Source organism: Heliangelus exortis, chromosome 2 (assembly GCF_036169615.1).
Source record: "Heliangelus exortis chromosome 2, bHelExo1.hap1, whole genome shotgun sequence".
Classification (NCBI taxonomy): domain Eukaryota; kingdom Metazoa; phylum Chordata; class Aves; order Apodiformes; family Trochilidae; genus Heliangelus; species Heliangelus exortis.
The window spans coordinates 12932779-12942004 of record NC_092423.1 but is presented as its reverse complement, the minus strand read 5'-3'; the positions used below and the strand labels follow the sequence as shown (position 1 = coordinate 12942004).

The 9226-nt window shown below is 40.7% G+C and overlaps 1 long non-coding RNA gene across 2 annotated transcripts; it reads left to right on the top strand.

Moving 5' to 3' along the window:
- Positions 1-1483: 1483 nt before the first annotated feature.
- On the top strand, positions 1484-6171 carry LOC139792067 (uncharacterized). Of its 2 annotated transcripts, none has more exons than XR_011724130.1 (3): positions 1484-1607; positions 4319-4446; positions 5579-6171. It is a non-coding gene; the product is annotated as an uncharacterized lncRNA (long non-coding RNA). The 2 variants fall into 2 exon arrangements; XR_011724129.1 differs by lacking the exon at positions 1484-1607 and adding an exon at positions 1629-1915.
- Positions 6172-9226: the final 3055 nt, after the last annotated feature.

Genomic DNA, 9226 nt, shown 5'->3' with positions numbered 1-9226 from the left:
CTGGTGCTTTTCGCTTCTGGCCTTTTTTAGACATCCCTTCTTCTAGGTCTTGGAGGGGACTTCTAAGACCTTCTCTCATGGGCTTGAGTCCAAAGAATGCCCCAGTAGCTCTCCACTAGTGAGTGATGTCCATTTCTCAAGTTTTGGGTTCAGGCAAGGCTTTTGTGAAATTTGACTTGGAAGTCCAAGCAGAATTCCAGCCCCTGTTTCTGCAACCTGCATTAAAAACCTTCTGGGGTTCATCTCTATCCAAAACCTAGGTGTCTGAAAGGTGCCTTTGGACTCTCTTTCAGAGTTCACCCTCACAGACATTCTGCTTCCACTATTTCACACAAAGTACCATTGTTTTATTTGAGTGATAAAATAATAACTTTTCCAAAGAAAATTAAATCTTTCTTCTGTTGAAGGCAATTTATTTCATTAAAGACTGATTTTTTACAAGCCAAAACAATTATTTTGATCATTGGTCACACTTTCCCTTGCAAATAATATTAGTGGAAATTTTTTCTTTTTGGGGGAGGGTTGAAACTCAGTGTCTAAGCACTCCCCCTCCAAGTTTTCACCGTGCATGGCTGTGCAGTTCCAAGACTTCCTGGCATGGTTGGAGGTGAATACCTGCTGTCTAATATGAGTAAGGGCTCCACAACATGAATAGTTGGACTGAGGTGTCTAATTTTAGGCAGCCAAGCTTCTTGTCTCAAGTTCTTTGTGCCTCAGATTATCTACCTGTAAAATGGATATAATGTTCTTTGTTTATCTCCGAGAGCTGACAGGAGGCTTACTTAATTTACATCTGCAAAGCACTTTACAACCCAAGTCAAACGTCCCCGTTTAAATACGGTGCTTTATTACAACACAGGAGTAAATGCTACTGTCATTTATCCCAGTGTCAGATGGGATTAATCCCATTCCAAACGAAGGAATTGCAGACGGGAAAAGGCAGAGCAAGGATCAAACAGGGAGGACCCCTCCTTCGGCTCCCCAGTGAGCCTCAGGGAAAAAAAACAAAAAGAAAAAAGAAAAAAAAAAGGAAAAAAAAAAAAAAGAAAAAAGAAAAAAGAAAGAAAAAAAAAGAAAAAGAAAAAAAAAAAAAAAAAAAAAAAAAAAAAGAAAAAAAAAAAGTCAAACACTCAAACACATCATAAAAAAAACCAAAAAAATCACCAAAACCTTTCTAGCTCAATTTTACTCCGTGACTTCCCCTTCCTCTGCCGCGTAAAGCCACAGGAGAGTGCATGGGCCCGCTGGGGCGGAGGGCGGACCGGGAGCGCGGAGTGCCAGCCGGGAGCGCGCAGCGGCCCCGCTGCCCGCCTGGCTCGTCCTGCCGGAGTCCCGGAGCCTCCCCTCGGGAAAGGGGGCACTCGAGCGCCCGGCAGACATTTGGGGGCACATATGTGTGTGCAGAGGGTGTTCAGTAAGGGGGAGGGATCCAGGGGACACAGATGTCCTCACGGGGGGGCACTGGGGAGCCCATCGTGAGCAGGGAGGGTGCAGGCTGATGAGATCCGCACCGCCAGGGACCTGGCAGCGATGACAGCGAATGCTGTGAGCTGCTGACAGATGAAGATGAGCAGCTTAGGCAGAAGGAGAAATCCTCTGGACTTACAGTAAGTCCTGTGACACAGTATCATTTGACTCAATTAGCTCAAATGACTGGGATATAATTGAACAAACTATAACATGAGTTGTGACTCATGCTGCGCCTCAAACTGCCCATGTCAGCGTGGTAAATTAATTCATAGGCTGTTAGGTGAAAGTTAATAGCCAGCAGCAATGCTTGGCATATCAGAGGGATGTTTCATACAAAGGCAAAGTTAGGGGAGGAAGGGCTCTATGAAACTCCTGATCTCTCCATCCATTTCAAACCTAAAAGGGAATGAGGGATAGAAACAAGAGACCAAAGCGAAGAAATATGGTAGGTCAACAAAAATAACAGAAGTTATTTCTGGCATGATATCTGGTAACTGTGTTTGAACATTGATGATTAACGTATTAGCTATGTGCATGCGTGATGCAAGAGGCACGGTAAGTGGTTTGCTTGTATATTCAGCTCTCCGGCCTGTTCACTTTGTCCAGACAAAATCCCCAACATAAAAGGCTTATCTCACAAATTAGCCAGCACAGTCATCCGAGGATTTTATTTATTTTAAGCTGTGGGCCCCAGTGTGACAGACACACCCATTAAAAAAGCACTACTATGCTTTGCAGTAGGGTTTTCTAACTTCTTCCCTCTCCCTCCCAACCCCCCGCTTCTTTATATATATATATATACTTTTTTTTTTTTTTTTTTTTTTTTTTTTTTTTTTTTTTTTTTTTCCCAAAAAAAGTGGCTAAAATATTTCTGGATTCAATGTACTAGCAAGACTGAAGACAGGAGAAGCCAAAGGCTGTCTCTGTAAGATATCAGTTAATGTCATAGTAGGACCCAGCTCTGCTATTTGGATTCACACTGGCTGTGATGTAAGGGGAAGTGTGAAGTGAAAGAAGAGTTGGCAAGAAGCTAAAGAGAAAAGAAAGCTAGGAACATTCCAAAATAGTATCAGGGAAGTGAAAACATGAAGTAGTAAGTTGTAGCAAAAAAAAAAAAAAATGGAATGTGAAAGGGAAAAATAGAAGACTAGAGGAAGAAAAATTAAGAATATTATTGAAGATTGGATGGGTGAAAAGAGGTTTTTGCAGGATATTGCTCTGCACCTAACCCTATAAAAATGTCTGTCTGGATTTGTGGAGGGGGTTGGTAGCAGGCATGAGATACTTGACATGTTTGCAAAACAGTTGAGGCCCTGCAGGATGTGCTGATTTTTTTTAAGAGCTTTGCCTTTCTCAGAACTGCTTAATAACTGTAATTTTAAGTAGTCCAGAACACATGATAGTGTGAATCATGGTTTCTGTGGCCAACCTGTGGTAAGAAGTTTTGCCAGCAGTAGTATAACAGCTTATTAGAAGGCGAACATACACTTTTCATCCAAACATGGATATAGCAAAGGCATTTTGAAAACTGAAAGTCCGTTAATCAAAATAATATGTTTCTGTTTGAAAAATAAAAGCTCCTTCACATACCCCAAACACAAATTAGTTCACCTATTGCTTTTGGTCATATTCATTAAACAAAGTTTTTTTCTTCCACAGGGAGACAGAACTAGCAGTACTCAAATCTATACCATGCAAAAAAAAATGTTATCTCTTTAATTGCACAACTACTCTATTAAGTGGAAGAAGGTGGCCTAAAGCACTGAAATTTCCATTCAACAGCCCATCAAAGGCTTTGAAATGCTTTCTAAAGAAGCATTAGATCTGACAGAAGATTTCCTCAGATAGAGGCAGAGGGTCACATTCTTAGCTGGTATAAAAATGAGGTATGTCCATTTAGATTATTCTAATTTATTATCTGGAGACTTCTTGGAGATAGTATCCTAACTGAAGCTTGAGATACTTTTCTATTAAAGGCTTTCCTCACACAACACTTACAAAGTAATATACTTTGGTTTTTTACATTTCTTAAAAAGTAAAAGTAATAGGTTCTTAATAGGTGAATCAAAACTAAGAGCATTTTCCAACCTTAGCTCAGTTTTCCTTTAATTTCTCTAAAAAGAGTGACTGCAGGCAGCCCCCTAGCCCTCGTTCAGCTTGTGGGGCTGGTGCAATCTCTGCTGGCCACCAGCAACCAATCTTCAAATCAGCAACACGAGGCAGAAGGGTGGTGAGGCACATGATGATGAATGTTCTATTGGGACAGTGGTAGACCAAAAGCAGAGGGGAAGTTACTGACAGGTCAGGGGCAAAAGCTCTCTCATTCCTAGCTTCTATTGTCTGCATTTCCAAAGTGTAGTATTAGTGGCTTCACAGAGTCCTGACTGAAGTGGCTTTCCCAGTGCCAGTTCATAAGTCTGTTCCACAGACTGATCTGGGTGCAAACCAGAAGCACTGTTCTTTCTCCTACCAATATTCCCTTTCTCAGGCTCTTTGCAGAAAAACCATCATACTCAACAATGAGCTTGACAAATTCATTTTGCTTTTTACAGAACAGGCTAGCAGTGGGTGCAGATGTACATACAGGCCTGGGTAGAAAAGCCAAGTACAAGGGCTTTCAAAATAGCCTCCTAATAGAAGCTTTCAATATTTTTCCTTAAAATCTTCCAAGATCTTTTGGAGAAACACGATTCTTAAGGATACAAACTTTTTTTTTTTCTCTCTGAAAAACTGTTCTGTTTGTCCTTTCAGACAATGTTTTTATGGCAATTCCTGGGCCTTTCCTGATGATACAGAAAAAAAAATATGTAACTTTCTTTTTAAAATGACATTTATTTATCACCTGGAGGAATCAAAAATGTATTCTTTGCCCTGCATAGGTGTACAGTAGAGTTTGAATGAAACCCACAGCCCAGCTTTCAGCCATATGAGTGAAGGCATATGCAAGGATTCAAACATGATTTCTGCATGAAGAAGGTGATTCCTTCAGTCAATGAATAGCAATTCACAAACTAGTGGATGGCCTCTAACTTATGAATTTTAGTTATGAATCTCAGTTCTGAAACCTTAGGTTTTGGATCAAATTGTATCAGAGGGGCTGAAAATGCAATTGTTGCCTTGCTACTTGGTGAATTGCAGAGCAGTCACTTGTCCATGTGCAGCTGGCATTTAATGACTATTCAAATAGAAGTATAAAGGGACTCTCCAGAAAGGTCTGAGCATCCTCCAGTATTGGAATTAGCAACCACATCCATGCATTTTCTGCCCACCAGAACAGTGGTGGTACCAAAGTACAGTCCCATGTAGTCTATCCAGAGAAACAAGAGTCTAAATAGGCCAAAACATGTGTGGCTTTACCAGAATCACACAATTTATATTGACTGGAGCCCTGACCTGCCATCAGCAGCACAGTGCAGCTTATGCTGCTTTGGGAGGGCAGGGAAACAGCAGCAATAGTTTAAAAATCCACGTTCCCCTGTGTTGAGAAATGGTATGCTGGAATCATACCAGTATGCAACCACATTTAAACATAGCTGTGGCTGGCATGGCTTGAATTCTAATGTGGACAGTACCTAATTTAGGAAAGACGCAGGAGAAGCTGAATGTAAATGCACATAGGGGAATATAAATGACTGGCACCAGTGTCACTTTCACTTTGTTATTAAAAGCAGTCTCAGTGCTCTAGAAGCAAACAGGCATCAGAGAAGTGGAACTGACTGCTGCTTTTAGCACAAGGACAGACACCCTCTAATTTTAACTCTTCATGAATGTAGCATTTGAGAAAGAGACACTGGTGGAAAGCAGGGAAGGAATCTCACTGTACTCTGCATACAGGTAGTTCCAGCTACCAGGACATGGTATCACCTGGTTTGGGGGCAGTCACTGAGGTTTTATGAGGTTCCTAGGCAAAGTTTCTTCCTTACAAGAATAGGTTTTGTTTTTCCACTGAGAACAAAGCTGTTAAATGATTGCAGAATACAGTGTGGATGAGGGTCTTTTCTCAGATGTAAGTTAAAAGTCATTGTCATGTACTGAAGGGCACAGCAACTCTGGTTGCTGTGTTTTCACCGCCACGGTATTTCACATTGAAATGTTTTCTTTCCTGTAGCAAGTTGCCTGAGCCATTTGGTCACTAGCCTCCTGAGCTCACTGCCTAAAGGGCAGGGAAAGAAGTTACTGAGGCTGTGCAGAATGGAGGTGGAGGTCCATCCTGTGCCCCAAACACCCTTCTGCCACAACAGAAGACAAGCCCAAGGCAGGGAATGCACGGCTGAGCTATGGCATTCACTGCAGAGAGGCTGATCCAGCTGGAACTGTCAGATCAAAATCAAGTTCAGGTGATTAAAAGGCAGGGGTTATATCACTGTGTCACCTTCACTTGCTGTGGATGTTTTCCTGGGTAGATGAACACTCTATTGCATTCATTTTCACACAGAATAATACCATTTGCTTTTTAAATTAGGGCTACATTCCGCTTAGCAAGATGTGCTGCTATATGCTTATGTCATTTTTAGCAGGGTGTTAATAAGCATACAGGTTGGCCTTGTCACTGTTTCTGAAATAAACTAAAGTTTCTTTTGTCAAAGCTTTTAATAGACTTTTGAATTGGAAAACTGCCGAGATGGTCACAGGATCGCATGACTCAGAGGGCTACTGAGATTTAAAAGTGTTTTAAAAGTTTAAAACAATAAAAATAGCTCCAGTCTGTCATTTTTAATAAATAAATGTGTTACACAATTCAGACCCAGAAACTCCTTTTAATAATGAGCAAAGATCATCATCATAGCTGGCATTTCTGAAATGTTTGAGAAGTTCAAGGTCATGTTTGAATGCAAACATGTTACACATAGTATTTATCATGAGTTTGTTATATTTACTGGTACAAAGTATTCAAGGAGTCATGCATCAAGTAAACTAATGGTCTATTATTGAGCAAAGTTTAACATCAAGCAATGTGCTATGAATTTTAAAACATTTTTAATGTCAGACACAGAAATCGTAATGAGAAAAGTATCTTGATTATGAAAGATTTACGAAAGGGGAGAAGAGGGTAGAGGCAGAGGAAAGTAAAGGGAAAGTTTTTTTTTTAAAAAAACCTAACAAGACTGTCTTTTCCAAAAGCGTAATGTTTATATCCTATTATCTAGCTAACAGAAAGGGAACTGTAGAAGTGACTCAAATATGTTATACATATTAAACATAAACAACTTCCCAAGGCAGGTGAATCTCTCTCCTGTTCATTTCCAGGCTTGTAAATTTTGACCCTTGGTCAGACTGAAACTGCATGGCTGAAAATGCTCTTGGCCTCTCCAGGAGACCTTTGTGAGTAATGCACAAGTCTTGTCTGACACAGGATCCCTTTGATGGAGGCAGTTTCAGTATTAATCAGTCTGTTGTCACTATGGGCTACAACCTGCTAACAAAAACCTTGGACTTCTTGCTGATTCATTGCAGACAGTACTCTCACTTAACAAGGTTTTAATTAAAGCAACATACTTGCCTCCAACTTTGGGGGTTTTTTAAACAATTTTTTTTTACTAAAGATGTTTCTTTATCCCATGGTCTTTTCCTACTACTTGTTTCATCTTTACACCATGCTAAAATTTTGGTTTGGCTTTTAGTATCCCTGAAAAAACATTACTGATTTAATAGTGAGGACATGCCCTGGAGAATCGTCCAGGAAGACACATCTGTGCTGGGGACAGCAGCCAGACCTGTAGACAAAGTGAAATGAAATTGGGTTCAGGGCTACAGTTGTTTGAGACATCTCTAGAAGCAGCACAGCAACACAGATCTCTTCGCTCTTTTGTGGTGTGGTCCTACCACACAAAGCTCCCAGGGGTGAATTTCACTCAAAAAGAGGAAATCAAGTGAAGTGCTTAACCAAAGTGGCATTGCTGTGGTTGTTAGAGATAAGGGAAAGGAATAAGACTCAGATCTGAATGCCTAAACCCCACCAGAAAAATTCAGAGTATAATTTAGCTGGTTCTAGAAATCAAGCTCAGCAGGAAAGTGCAAATACTACGGCAGTGGGATCCAGTAGCTCCATGAATTAATTAAACAAAATGTAAACTCCCAGCAAATAATCCTGAAAGATGTGCTTCAGCAAAGCATTTCACCACTGTTTAGATATTTTGCTTGGGCAGGCACAGGCTGCTGAGAGTGATCCTCTAGGAACCACAGGAAAGATGCTGACCCCCAGATGAAGGCACAAGTAGATTTGCTGCCCCTGGAGGTTCAACTGGTACTTAACACAATTCATATTTTTGCATACAAGTGCCCACCTAATGAAAAGATTTATAGCCATTTTAACAGTCCTTGCCTTCTTCCTGTGACAGTTTGCATTGGCAGACCTCAACATGTTTTACAAAAGAAGTCAAAATCATTAACACCATCTTACAAACAGGATAAAAACGGCACAAGGGGGGAGGAGGGGGGAGGATCTCTCCTGAGGTGAGATGAGGACTCAGACACAAGCATGCACAGTCCCAAGTCAGTGGTCAGCTCTATAGGTTCCTAAATGAACCTCTCTGCTCGTCTGCTTTGGCCATCTGAGTTGTTTGTTGTTTTGTTTTGGTTTTTTTAAAGCCTATAGGCACAACTGTGGCACTGATACAGAACTGATCACTAGGTGGTGGAGTCCAGGATGGATTATCTACATTGTCTCACTGTTGTCATGTGCAACTATTTTTAGTTCCCCCAGAATTACTCAGGAGAAAATTTTTAACAATGCCAGAAGTGCCTGTGTCTATTTAAAAGCACTTCGTTCTGCAAAGCCATTCCTGAGCACAGTGGAATAAATTACTTTTTTTTTAAGAATAGATCATTCAAGTCAGTGATCATGACTGGAATCTCTCTCTAAAGATAGTGCAGTTATTGGAGGTGCTGGGGAAGGCCTTTTTCAAGTTGCAGTTCCTGAAGCCATGGGAAAAGAACAGGATCTACAGTGCAGGTCTTTCATGAGTGCATGTTCAGTTTTCTCTGTCTAACTCTGGTAACAAACCTACAACAGCTCTGAGAGATAAAGTAAGAGGGCAGGGGTACAAGGAAATGCACAAATGGGTGTGTGTCTTGGCTTTGAAAATTAGAGATTTCTCAGAAGGCTAAAATCTAGGTGAGGATACAACTCTTTTGAAAACCAGTGGCCTAAGTGTTAATTCTTAAATATAATCACGAGCACCATGCTTCTGAAAAGCTGTTTCTCTCATCCTGCCTGAGCAGCAAGGAGCACATCAATACACTCTTCAGAGGACATGAATGGACAGCTTGATTCACTTTGCAAATCTATGGAAACAACACTTTAGCACATTGGCACAAACTGTCTCTGACATTGGAAATTAGTAAAGAAAAGAAGTGGTGAAAATGTCAGGAGCGGGAGGACTTCATTTTTCTCTTGTTTAAAATGTCGTCTGTTATCTGCAATCAATGCAAGAAGACAACTTCCCATACCATAATGATTTACGGTATGTTTATAGGCACAGATAGAAGTAATCACAGGGCTAGGCAAATGTCTCTTGGTGAATTCTTCAAGTGTCAGAAGTGCTTAGTTCTGCAGTTCTCTCTTCCCAAGAATGCAGGGGAGATAGGCATGTAGAGCTATGAGATTTCTGCATCTCCATACACGACCCATAAAACCTGCAGTCTATCTGGCCCCAGCTATGTATAAACATATCCCATGACCAGATACCTATGACTTTTAAAAAAATGTTGCCTTCACTGCTGAAGAAAAAGCAATAAATATTTTTCACTCTTTTCA